The sequence below is a fragment of the Notechis scutatus genome, chromosome 5 (genome assembly GCF_049901735.1).
Source record: "Notechis scutatus isolate UNSWTSFEM ecotype Mainland chromosome 5, rNotScu1.2, whole genome shotgun sequence".
NCBI lineage: Eukaryota > Metazoa > Chordata > Lepidosauria > Squamata > Elapidae > Notechis > Notechis scutatus.
Window position 1 is genome coordinate 52,288,485 of NC_142013.1, and position 14,827 is coordinate 52,303,311.

The following is a 14,827-nucleotide window of genomic DNA, read 5'->3' on the forward strand; positions in this document are numbered from 1 at the left end:
AATTATGCTTTGCTCATTTATAATAATCAAATGTTCTGAGAAAGAAAAGAAGCACTTTTATTAGATGAGATATATTGGGTATATGTTCTTATTACTGCTGTCACCGCTCTGCTTCTTTTTCCTTAAAGGCAACTGAACCGAAAAGAACAAAGGGGGAAAAATTTGAAGAAAAGAAAAAGTGCTATGGGAGGGGGCATCCTCACTAAACCTAAGACAGAGATGGGAAATTGGCTGACCTCAATAATCTCTTGGAGAATTTTTCTCAAACACACACATACTTTTTTTTTAATAATGCAGAATTAAAATTTGTAATGCTGTACACATTCATTCATACACACAAAACACCGAATCTTCTACTAATAAGAAGACAATGAAACTGGATCTTTGATTTCTCAGAGCGAAAAAGATTATTGAATTTTTTTAAGGTGACTTAATCATTAGAGGGTAGTTGCTCACTCCAGTTTAAAACCTAACATGCAGTTGTTATAAGGATTCTTGCTTATTAGTTACCATAATGAAAGGCGTCAGTTGGAACTGTTGCAGACTAGCCTTAATTTTAGAAGAACAAGGCCATCTCAACACCCATCCTCAATCTCATCAACTGTTACAATTTATGTCACAGAAACAAAGAGATATTATTACAATCCTTATATCCACCAGTTTCCTGAATAACCCTTATAGATATTTTGTAAACAGTCATTATCACGAAGAAACTGTGCATTCAATGTTTCATTTTGATGTAACTTCTATGTTTACTTCTGCTCACATCTATCTGGAAATGTACTGTATTTTTCCCGCTGAATAACACTTCCTAGATCTGTGAAGCAGCCTGTTTTTCACAAACACATTATACCATAATATCTTTCTTACCCAGAGGCACCACTTGACCTATTATTTTTATTTTATGATAGAAAGATAAAAGTCAATATTCTGAAAGATCAAATGTAATAAAACCCCATCATATCAAAGGAAGTACTGGCTCATATTTCATATGTTGAAGCAAATTGAATTAGGTGTTTTGTTTCAAATAATTCCTTTTCCTTTTGTTTATAAGATATTAAACAGCTGGACCTGTTGAGCAAAATAAAATTAAGTGCAGCAAAAAATATCAAGACTTGCAGTTGGGATTTTTTTTGGTAAGTAGTTGCTATCAGAGCTTCATAAAGAACAGTCATAATCTTTATTAGCACTACAGACATATGTTGCCATAATTGTCTGCTTTTCTACTTATTTTTTCGTTATCGGTTACTTCGGAAAACAAAGAAACAAAACATCTTAGAATTAAAATATATTATATGGGTCTTGCTGAAACTTTTTGCTTGATGTACTCTATTTAATATTAATGAGAAGACTTTATAAATTATCTTTTCTCAGCTTTTTAATATTTGGATATATAGTTGTGTGCCAGGGGAAATTTCATTTAGAATAAGAAGATGGTGAATAAGACAAATGGGCTAGTTCTCCAAATAGCAGATAAGCAGTAGAATAATGCTTGTTGGTACATATTGCTTCTGAAAGCAGTGTAGGCTTACAGCAATGTTAAATTATATAATACTTACTGGAAGAAGAATATTCTTCAGAAAATTCTTAAACTAAGGTATTCTTCATAGACACTTGTGTGAATAAGGCTTTTACGGAAATGGGAGCATTCAGTATGCTCTCCTCAAGCCAGGCCCGTACTGGGATGTAATTTAAACCACAAATTCTTTTCTCATATGCTCTTTCTGAAATGAGGGCTAATCTATTGCAAATAATAGCCCAGAATCCTCTTGTGCCGTTAGTACCAAGCCAAGCTTTGTGGTACTTATTTAGTTTGAAGCAGGATTGAGAAAAAAGATATGAACATGATCCAGGAGCAAAAGAGACAAGATGGTTAATTTTTATACCATATAAATAAACTCTTTCAATATACAGGCACTAATATTAAAAAGAAATTTTAATGTCTTGAATTTTAATTATCTACCACTGAAGGTTAGGTTTCTCTTATGTCATATATTAATAATTCTCTTTGTTACATATAAAGCCTTGGAACTTTGTTCTAAGTGCAGTAATCTGTGCTGAGGGCATTATTATTATTATTGTTAAAACTGTGATTATTATGGGAAATAATAAATCAGGAAGTGAGAACATTGAAAAAAAATTTTGCTAATATATTTAAATATTAGAAATAAATATACTATTACAGTAGTTGCAAGCTGGAGTTTTGTTTCTGCTCTCATTTTTAAAAAAATCCAGAATTTTGCAGAACAAGAAGATCTATCGAGGATCAAAAAGTCAAGATGCCAACCATAACCACACAATTTAAGTGATCCAAAAACAAAAACAAAAAGTATATTGCACAATTGTATTGCCGTCATGCTCTTTTGCCGTCTCCTCCCTTCTCTTTGGACTATTCTGGTAAATAGTGGAATAATAATTATTATATATAAAAAGATGAGAGATGATACATGTATTTGTACACTTGGGTGGAATGGAAGGTCATGCAGTATAATATGTATAAATCAAGCATACTTTAAACAGATGGGCCACTGGTTTTGAAAAGAAGTTAATTCACATCATAATATTCATAATATTCTACCAACAATGACTTCATATCCAGTGTGGTCAACCCTATTAAGTGATGGTCTATGTTAGGTGGGGGATTGAAAATATTTCCACTCTCCTGGAACCTCAAACTCCATCACTGCTGGTTAGAAAGGGTGAACACTGATTGGCTGGATTTCTTTATGCTCAGCTATTGGTTATTGCAAGCAAAGCCTTTATGGGCTGCAAGTGCCCTTTGAAAGCTCCAAAATCATAAGCACATGTTCAACTTTTTGCTGAAAGCTTTTGAGATCTGTAGATTAGAAGTCCCAATCCCTGGTCCATGGACCAGCTGCGACACAAACAAAACCCCATCCGCAGGATGCAGGCAGCATGCAAAACCACTGGTTTTGCCCTCCTCCGGTCCTTTCCCATGGAACCAATCCCTGGTGCCCAAAAGATTGGGGGCTGCTGCTGTAGGATAACATAGAGAAACAGTGGAATATATTTTCAGGTCGATTAGCGATGATTAGCAAATAAAAAGTCTTTTGATGTGGTACACTAGGAAAAAGAAATTACAAATAGATAGCAAATATTATAAGCTTCAGTTTGTATGCTGCATTACTCAAACTGGAGGGGGAGCAAGAGAGAAATCTGGGGGAATAAGATTCAATTTTCATTATGGGCCATGGTACCATTTAAGAAATGTTAAGAATTAAAATGAATGTTATACTTTCTGTCTCCAGAGTTTGTATGTGCTAGGTGCTATCATGATATTTAATCAGGATGGGGCTGGTGTTGAGGCCACTTGCCTTGGAAATAAAATAAATTAGACCATCAGTAGTTAATTTGAACATCTGTTCTAATCATGATGGCATAATGCAACAAAAATGCATATTGCAATAATTTAAATATCACATAATTTGATGTTATAATAACCCCAAAGCTTATTCCTTGCTTCAAACATTTATTTAGCCTGACATTTTAAGTATATCTTTTGTGGCTGTTGTACATTTTCTTTCTTTTTTAGAGCATAGGCCAAGGATGAAGATGGAATATGAACAAACTGAAAAATAATTGTATAGATCTGTTTTTTCTCTATGGTAATTTTTCTACAGATTTTTGAACCATTTTTTTTAAAAAACTGGCTGAGACTTTTTCAAATAGTTAATGCTAATATTAAATTCAGCTTGTTTGAATGGCTTAACTGAAATGGCCTCTGCACTTTTAAAACTTTCATACTACAATTCTGCAACGACTCAAATGAGTCATAAATGAAAATTAAATGCAATAACTGAAAATTAAACATACTGGTAATTATTTTTCAACTAGATCAGAGTCACCTCTGTAGCCTTTTAAAAGCAGTAGTTAAAGGAAACTTGAAAATAATGACGAGATTCCAGATCTTCCTCTCATCTGGTGTTTTGGTCACTGGTAAACATGAACTCCCTGGAATGCCCTCAAAATAAGAACATGACCTTCCAAAAGGCCTTTAATACTTGAATGCTACATAGCTCCTGGTACTAGGAAAACAATATTACGTATGACCCTTACTATAATTATTCATTGTATTTATACAACCTGAACAGCATAACAACAAATACTATAATCGTAATCAGTATTTACATTGTTATGGATAAACTATAACATCAAAATCTAAGTTCCAGATGGTGATCTTACAGGCCCTGCCATATATTCCAATCTCTATGCACTGTGCCATAACCATGTCTTCAAGGCCTTACAAAAAAACTAGCAAGGTGGGAGCTAGTCTGATTTCTGGGAGATTGGTGTTCCACAGAGTGGGTGCCATGACTGAAAGTCTCTCTTCCTGGACCCAGGCAGATGGCACTCACTACTGGGTAGGACCCATAACATACCTTGCCTGCTGGATCTAATGGGATAGCTAGACACAACTAGTGGGAGGCAATTCCCTAAATCCAGATCCAGACCGGTACAGACCGGTTCGCTTGAACCGGTAGCTCCAGTAGTGAGTTGGCCTCGCCCACCCACCTCTGTGCTAGGCTGCCCTATATTTCCTTTGTTTGAAGCCCAGCTGATAGGCGCGGCAGAGCGGATTGCCATGCCTCAGCTATTTTACTCACCGGGGCTGCAGTTCAAGGTAAGTTTTAGAGCTGTTTTCAAATGTACCACATTCAGCAAACCGGTTGTTACACCAGTTGAATTGAATCCCACTACTGGTTATTATGTTATTATGAAATTATGGCTACTGCTTTTATATAACAGGATAATTTTGACTGAAATGGTTCATAAATTTATAAATAAACATTGCTTTTTTCAAGACCTTCCATCATTTCAGACTATTGACTAGACTGATTGGAATTCAGAAACATGTAGGAATTCAATAACAGGTTCTACAAAGCCAGAATTGCTGGCAGCAACCTACAGGGAGATAACACAATTGATTGCTTTCTTGTAATGAAAAGTATTTACTTATTTAAAATACCCATAATCCATTGTAATCCCAACAATTCTGGGTGCCATACAACACCAATGAAATAAAACAATAAAATCATAGATTTGCTGTCCCTTAAATCAGTTAGGTACCAAAGGCCCACTGAAACAATTCAGATTTAACTAGTTTATAGAATATTAACAAGTTAGGGGATTATATATACTTACTGGCTGGAGTAGGGAGAGAGATCTACAAGTGGGGATTATCATGGAGAAGGCCTATCACCTTGTCTACCTCCTATAAACTTTGCAAGCAATGGGAACCTATATTAGCATTGTATGACTACATAATCATTTTAAAGGTGAATGCACTGCTAAAAGCTCTTCCACACGTTTATTTAGGAGGGGAGGTCCTGAGAAGATAACACTAACAATGCAATTTTGTATATAATTATTCTGCTGAAGAAGCAGCCCTGTGTCTTGTAGAAGAATTTAAGTGCTGCTGAGCATAGCAAGATAGCAGTGTAGCAGCAAAGAATTAGCAAGCATGCAGCACAGTTTCAACCCTGTATTAGCAGTTAGGTTTCAAGAAAGTTAGATGTTTCAAGAGAGTTAGATGCACTTTTGGCTTCATATTTAACAAATGTAGTATGCTGTATCTATTGTGACTTTAGACTTCTTTGTAACCAATTATGTAGTTCTTATTGCTTAACAAAAATACATCTTGTTTTCCTTATTTTTCAGTGTTACCTCTGGACTGTTACAAAATATGTCCATGTATGCTTAAGCATATGTTTAAAAAGTACATGGGTATTTATACAGTATAAAAGATTTTTGATTTGTCAAAAAATATAACCCACTTTGAAATAACTGCAGTACACTAGTACTGATAGTGCTCTTACAGAGTATACGGTGTAAGTGCTTTGGTAGAAAACACATCCAATAAATGGCAACAACCTGAGAGTTTCCAACAACTGTTTCTGATCAAAACTAGCAGATTTGAATAGTGAGTCACCAATCTGTATCCAATGGGGCCAAGAGCAAGAGCTTCAAGGTTATATAAATATTATACAGAACAGTGATCACAAAATATTGAATAGAATGTTCTATTCTGATAGAATATATTCTAGATTATATAGTATATTTTTATTTATTTGTATCTCATCTTTCTTATTACTGCAAGTAAGGAAGCAAAAGTATTCCGTCTCCTATTTTCCTCACAACAACTCTGTGAGGTGGGTTGGGCTCAGGGGTGGGATCCAATTTTTTTAACAACTGGTTCTGTGGCGTGGCTTAGTTGGTGGGCGTGGCTTGGTGACATGTTATTGGCATGACCATGTGACTGGATGGACGTGGCTTGGTGGTCATGTTATTGGTTGGGCGTGGCCAACTCAATATCATTCACATCAAGGCACCATCTCCTCGCCTGGCCTCTCATGACTGTGGGGATGCTGCAACAGTCGTAAGTGTGAAAAATGGTCATAAGTCACTTTTTTCAGTGCCATTGTAACTTTGAATGGTCACTCCACACAAGCAAAGTACCAGCAAAGGAGGGGGGAAAAACTCCAGAGACATTCCTGAGACAGGAAGTCTAGTCCTGCCAAGAATGTAATAAGGGTTAATGGACAGGCAGTTTCTGTAAGCAACACCAGAATGTTTCCTTCCTGCCTTCCTTACAGGATTAGGCCAGTAATTTCTTCTATCAACCGGTTCTCTGAACTGCTTAGAATATTAACAACTGGTTCTAGCGAATAGGTGCAAACTGGTAGAATCCCACCCCTGGTTGGGCTGAGAAAAAGTGACTAGCCCAAGGCAACCCAGTTAGTTTTCATAACTGAGGCAGGACTTAACTTCCTGGTCTCCCAATGTCTAGTCACTCTCTATGTAAGATGTCATAGAGTCACAACTGGATACATAATTTTCCAGAAAAATATGGAGAGACAATTATTTAATGTTTTAGTTTGAAAAGCTGATTGGATGATCTCTAGCTCCCAGTACCAGATACAGCAAGTAATGACCTTCAAATTCTAGTTCCTGCTACTACTACAAAAAACAAATTTAGCAGAGAGCCAGATAAGACTTCACATCTGGTTGGAGAATTGCAGCTGTATAAAGGACCATGTTATCAGAGAATTATGGGAAGCAAAGTTCAACATGTTGTGTGGGCCAAAGTTGGGAAAAGATAATGTACTTGGAATTGGGCAGTGTTCACTTTTTAAAATGGAAATGTTACCAATCAATTAAACCATTAGGAATGTGCACCTTTTTTTTGCTCTGAATGAGTGAAGTCAGAGTTATAAAAAAGAACAAGGCAACTCATTCTTTTTGTCTCTGATATTCCCCTTTTCCTTTCATACAAACTCTTCTTCTCCCACATAGCAGATTACCAGGGAAAAATCAATTTCCAACTTTTAAAGGACTTTTTTTAAAGAAGGCAAAAACTATATGAAACTGCATCTACAGTTAAATGTTTGCACAGACATGCACTACAATACTTGATTGGAAAAACTTGACTGGAAAAACTGACCCCATAATGCCGGATTTAGGTCTTTTTAATGTGCATATGTTCACAATGCATAATTATTAATAGAGTTTTCTACTAATGGAAGCCAATGGTTCATTAAGTAAGGAAGCCAAATATAATTTTTTGAGAAAAATATTGTTCTCAAGTGAACACAGTTTTACTAAATAACACTGGGTTTTTTTCCACTTCCAATTAACACAAACATTTTAAAGTGACAAAATAGAATAATATTTGAAGAAAATTGTATTGTTTATATAGAAGAAACAGAAAATTTGAAATATTCTCGGCACACTCTTGAGCGATATAAAATGCTAACAACAAATTGGCTGATCATTATTCTACCTCTATTGCCTCTGTTCCACATCTCTGCCAATCACCTAATTTTCCTGTAAGGTAATGGCTGAGAAACCCTGACATAAAACCATTAAACTGCCATTGAATTTATCAGAAAAAGAGGAAAATGCTACTTTAATGGGGATATAGGAAAGGGCAACTTATGTCTGTCTTATTTATGAGCTGGAGATGAGGCTAAAACAATGTCACATAGACTTGGCTGAAAATACATGTAGCTACAGCATGTTTGAGCCATGCTTAGATGCAAATAAAGAAAAAAACATTTGTAGGAATAAACTTAATAAACTATAAATAATTTAGTACATTGCATGTCTCAGAGCTCTGAGAAGCGCCAAAATGTTTTTCGCAATCATCCTGTGGCTTGCTTCAGAAATCATAATCTATCTTAATAACTAGATATGGAAAAAATAGTAAAATTAGGAGCTCATTCATACTCTGATTGACCTCATCCTACTAAATAGATAAACACAAGGGAGCCAAGTACAACTACATGGGTAGGGAGTGGCCGCTAATTTTTGGCTGAGAACCTGATTAATTGCCAGTAAAAGCCAGATTAGGCTGTGGATTACTTTATCTTTGAATTCAGATATAACAAAAACTCTCATATGAAGACAAACTATGAGAGCAGGATCACTTAAAATATTTGACTTTTGTTCCTTCTTTTCAAAATTAGGCAAACTCTTGGCCACTTTCAGTTTTAGTACTCTGTGTACTAAAGGGTTGTTTGTGTGTGTGTGTGTGTTGTTTTTTTTTTTTTTTTACAAAAAGACATAAATCAAAGCAGAGGTTAGGCCTAAAGTGGTTCCTCAAACAATCAATCAGCTATCAGATCTGGACTAAACTACTATGTGCCTAGTAGATGACAGCAGAAATTTAGTATTTTTGACATCTATTTACTGCCAGCTAGTTCTTGTCCAGATTTTTGCAATGCAGATCTGGCAGCTCCAAGCATAACATAACTTCTATCTTTTCTATCCATTGCTACCATTTGTCATCTTGTGAGGTTGTTAGTTTTAGAGACAGATAAAGCTAGTTTTTGAATAACAAAAAAACGTAGTTTATTATGACATCTTTGATATCAAGAATGCCCAACATGACATATAGGGTAAAAATGACTGATATTTACCACTGCTGATTTAGGTCAGATATTACCAAGAATGTCTTTGGTCTCCAAATGGGATTGAAAGCTTTAGTATATGGGAAGCTGTGGTATGCTAATGTTCTGTGTTCAAGTATGCCCACATAATGAAACTATGGGAATGATAGAGAATGTCTGTGGAAGGAAGCTAGAATGAGTGGCAAGTAAAATTTTAGTAAATCTTGACTTTTTATTTTTGTAATTTAGTACTCTAATTTTGTAACTAGCCAGTTTGTGACAGGAGAAGACCCAACTGCAGCAACTATTTTTGCAATATATCATAGGTACTTAAAATTTAAAGTGTAATAATTAATCCATCTGCTCCCCATGTTGAAAAAAAAACACAAGCTAAAATCAAGCCCAGACATTCCCTGTTACATACTGCATCTGATATTAGGAAAATATCTCAGGCACTCCCACAGTTGACTTACTTTCATCAATCCACTAAAAGGTTAGTTTCATAGCCAAGTCCTTTGCAAGTGACATTTTATCTGAAGTTAATTAACAAAAATGCCCCTGCTTGGTTTGCAGGCTTTTCACTCCACCAAAGGCTTAGCTTTCTGGCTCCAAACCACTATATTTTATTATGGAATTTCTGGAGCTAAATCAGATACAACACTCCCCACCCCATCTATATTAGTACAGGCAAGTATGTAAAACTAAAAACAACATTTTGCTCTTTTCTAAGCCTTGCAACAAGGTTTTGCTCTTTGGGAAACATCAGATATGATGATAAGAATGGATAATTAAAATCCTGTAGTCTGACTTATAGGGACACTGATCTTCTCATTTACAAACTGCCTTTCTCTTTTAGGCTAACTTAAAGAGGGAATGAACAAACCACAAAATGCATATCAGTAGTGTTTGATGTGGTAATGCAACCAGATTTTTCATACCTTGCTAAGATTCTTACTGTTGTTCAGTTAAATCCATATTGGCTGGTATATGTTTATGTATTGGGGCAAATTTAGGTCTTCTATAAAACCTCCTCTTCATCCTTTTGAGATGGTTCTAAAGAGGAAAGATATAGAGAAATGCACACATATACTGAACCTTACAAGGAAAAAGGAAGCAGATTGTATTAAAATACTTCTTCCTGGTATTCTAAATTTCTGTTTGTGTAAGGTTGAGGAAGGAGGGAAGCATTCACATGAGATTTATTTGAGAAATTATAACATGTAACTTTTGAAAATGTTATATTTTACCCTCTTTCACATTGAGAGCAAGGCTGTACAAATAATTAATACAGAATGACATTAAAAATAATCATTTGGCAGTGAGAGTGAGACTTGCAAAAAATAAGTGTTCTAATGGTTTCTTTATTTTTGCCTAAAGAACCTTACTGTATTTTTTGTTTTTTCTTCATAGTCAGCATCTTGGGCCCAATGGATGTGCTCACAAGCCTCGATTGTCATTTTATGCACACGTAGAGAATGTTCCCATTTTTAACAGATACACAAACTTTTTGTTTATTGCATACAGGTAAACCTCAGTTTACAACTATCATTTATTGACAAAGTTACAGTGGCACTGAAAAAGTGACTTGATGTCTGTTTCTCACATTTATGACCATTGTAGCATTCCCATGGTCATGTAATCAAAATTCAGATGCTTGGTAACCAGGGTTCGTATTTATGATGGGTTTAGTGCCCTGGAGTCCTGTGATCATCTGAGAACCCTGGAGTCCTGTGATCTTCTGAGAACCAAAGTCAATGGTGAGACCAGATTCACTTAACAAATACGTTGCTAACTTCACAACTGCAATAATTCACTTACCAACTGTGACAAGAAGGGTTGTAAAATGGGGCAAAACTCACTTAGCAATTGTCTCACTTAGCATTAAACATTTTGGGCACAATTGTGGTCATAAGTCAAGGATAAGCTCTATAGCATTAAGGATTACATTAGCTCCTACCTCAAACAGGTCATAATATGTTATTTCTATGGATTACTTAATTTCCTCTGGTCTTCTACCTTACAACAAGCATACATGCCTGTTTTGTAATATTCATCACTAATAGAAACCCTATGAACCAAGAAGCATAAGCTTTTGCAAAAACTGCTAATATTTATTTCAGTGTTATTGGTAGAAACTCAATGCCAAACTCTGCTAGGTTTCAATTGGCTAACTTACTTTCTGGCTACAATCCTGCTATTGTTACTGTGAAGAAGCTGGTTTTGGTGAATTTGTTTTTAGCAAAAATTAACCCATAATATGGAATTATGATTGTCTCTATTCTGTTATAAAACAGGTTCACATACCTGATAGGAAGCCAAACTACACATTTCTGTGATAGAGTATCACAAAGTAAAAAAACCAAACAACTCCCTTCCCCAGTTGTAGTGCAACATAGACCTTAGAGAAGATATGCAAAACATGAGTTAAGACTATTAGGAAATTCTGATGTCCAAATGGGAAATCAAGAAAGTATAAATAAGAAACTTTAAAATGGTCAAACAACTCTTTTTAATATGAAAGGGAGTGAAGGGGATATGCTATCAGTTTTTCAAGATTCTGTTACGATAGTCCAAACAGTTGTATTTCAGTTGTATTTCAGTTGTATTTCTTGTGGAGTCTGTTTTTTTTACCTAGTCTGCTTTAAAGGGTTGACATAATGGAAGAGCCAATGTTTACTTGATCATTAGAGGTAGTCTGTAACTTAGGACAGTTCATTTAGTGTCCTTTTAAAGTTACAATGGCACAGGAAAAAGTGACTTATGACCGCTTTTCACACAACCATTCACACAACCATCCCCATGGTCATGTGATCAACATTAAAACGCTTGGCAACTGACTCATATTTATGATGGCTGCAGTGTCCAAGGGTCATGTAATCACCTTTTGTGAGCTTCTGACAAAGTCAATGGGGAAGCCAGATTCACTTAACAACTGTGTCACTAACTTAACAATTGGAGTGATTCACTTTACAACTGTGGCAAGGAAGGTCATAAAAAGGGGCAAAGCTCACTTAACAAATAGTTCAGTTAGGAACAAAAATTTTGGGCTCATTTGTGGCATTAAGTATAGGACTACCCATTTAGGAGCAAAATAATGAATTAAATATGCTTTTCTGATCTTCATATTCTCCAAAAATGTTGGGCATCTTCTATCACCCCAATCTTCTAGTTGGATACAATTGGAACTATAGCCCTACAGCAATACACGACCCACATTGCATAGACCCGTGATGGCGAACCTATGGCACACGTGTCACAGGTGGCACGCAGAGCCATTTGTGCTGGCACGTGAGTTGCAGGCAAACTTACCTCATTGCACATGGGCGTGCCTCACAGCTGGTTTTTTTGTGGGTTTGAGGCCTTTTTTGGCCTCCCAAAGGCTTGAGGAAGGCTTCTGTAGGCTTCTGCAGGCTTTGCAGGCCAAAAACTAGCCCCGTTTCATCATTTCCTGTTTTTCCAAAAATACAGGAAGTGATGAAATGGGGCTAGTTTTCAGCTGCAAAGCCTGCAGAGGCCTTCCTCAAGCCTTTGGGAGGCCAAAAAAGACCTCAAAACCAGCCAAAAATCAGCTGTGAGGCGCAGTGCAGGTAAAGAAGCAGCGGGGATGGGTGGGGATTGTGCGCACATGCGTAGGGGGCATGGGGGACACGCATTGCCTTCTGGGTGCTATCATGCGAGCACAAGCGTGCAAGCGCGCACACAATTTTTGGCACAGGAGCCCAAAAAGGTTAGCCACCACTGGCATAGACTGAAATAGATGTTTGGACATCAGGTCAATCTTATGTTCATTGTATTTTACTTAAAAAAGACTATCAGCTCTCACCTCTTCTGTAGAAGCCTTTTGAATCAGATATTTCACAGAAGAATATGACATATGAAAGATTGACTCTGTCATACATATGGCAAATAGGGTATCCCATGTAAATAATTAGGGTAGTCATGTAGCTATCACTATAAAATATATATGTAACAATTGCAACTCATCTTCATTATTACCTTGAACATAAGTAAGCATTTATTTGAATGTGAGCAATTCAGTCCTTATTTACCAAAATATTTGGTTGAAATATATATTCTCATAAGAATTAAACAATATGTCTATTTTTGTTTAAGCAATTTTTTAAAAATGTAAATATTTAACTTTCAATTTAACTGTTTAAATTTCAAGTAAGCCATTTTAAACCTATTCTGCAGTTCAGAATGTGCTTTGGATTACAGTGGCCTAATTTGCTGAGTGGCACCTTATTACCTTGTTCATGTTTCAGTGGCAAATCACATCTTTTATATAATGCAGTGAGAAACCAAATGCTCAATTGCAATTAACTTTCTCAGTTGAGTAACTCAAACTCAGAAAGAAATTGATGGGACTTTTTGGAAACCTAAAATGGAACAGGTAGAAAAACATGAACAAGTGAGAACCCAGATTAAAATAGCCATGACAATGAGTTTCCCATTACAAAGGGCCTTTTCCCACTGCTAAATTCAACTGCTGTCCATTCATTCTTGAATAGGAAGAAAGATATGGCAGAAATGTGCTGTTCCCTTTGGCATCACTTGGGGTTTTTATCGCTGCAGCCTCTTGCTACTTGCTTCCCATGTATATGTATCAGCTGAAAATGAAGCTGGCTTCATAACCCCTACTCCAGATTTCAACCTTTCTCCATTTAGGCCACAGTGTGGGCCAGGTTTCTGTCTGGATGGCAGTCAACATGGAAATGGATTCAACCCTGAGCGTGTTGGAGGCTGTCCACTTAACAAGAGAAACATTATTTTAGCACTGGTGCATGTAAGGGCAACCTATCCCTATTTCATTCATGGGCTGCAATGAGATGAAGGTAACGACTTATGAACATGACAGCAAACGAAGAAGTAGCAAAGACATATTTGCATTTACTGTTAGATGCAAACTGGAAGAGGGTGCAGAGCAAGTAAAAGTTCAATGTCCATCTAGAACAGGGGTATCAACAGGGGTGGGATTCTACTGGTTCGCACCTATTTGCTAGAAGCGGTTGTTAACATTCTAAGCAGTTAGGAGAACTGGTTGTTAGAAGAAATTACTGGCCTAATCCTGTAAGAAAGGCAGGAAGGAAACATTCTGGTGTTGCTTACAGAAACTGCCTTCCGTTAACCCTTATTACATTCTTGGCAGGACTAGACTTCCTGTCCCAGGAATGTCTCTGGAGTTTCCCCCCCCCTCCTTTGCTGGTATTTTGCTTCTGTGGAGTGACCATTCAAAGTTACAATGGCACTGAAAAAAGTGATTTATGACCATTTTTCACACTTACAACTGTTGCAGCATCCCCACAGTCATGAGAGGCCAGGCGAGGAGATGCGTGCCTCAATGTGAGTGATATTGAACTGGCCACGCCCAACCACTAACATGACCACCAAGCCACGCCTACCAACTAAGCCACGCCCACAGAACCGGTTGTTAAAAAATTTGAATCCCACCCCTGGGTATCAAACTCAAGGTCCGGGGGGCAGGATCCGGTCCACAGGGTGCTTAGAACTGCCCACGAGCCACCCTGGAAACAGCAAAGGACCATCCCATTGTGCCTCTGTCAGCAAAAACGGAGCTCGGGAGGGCCGTGCATGGCCCCCTGCCTCCATTTTCACTGGCAGAGTGCTGCAGGAGGCCATCACAGCTGAAAACAGAGTCTGGGGGGGGACAGAGTGCCCCTCGAGCTCTGTTTTTGCTGGCAGAATGCTAGCAAACCAAACTACCAGCAAAAGTGTATCCACCCAGCCCCACCCAGACCACCACCACCCTCACCTGAGTGATGTCAAGCTGGTCATGCCCTCCCAGCCCCCCCCCCAGGTCAAACACAACCTTGATGCGGCCTTCAATGTCATTGAGTTTGACACCCCTGATCTAGAATATTGGGCATTTTTTTAAATACCAAAATTTGCATGATATG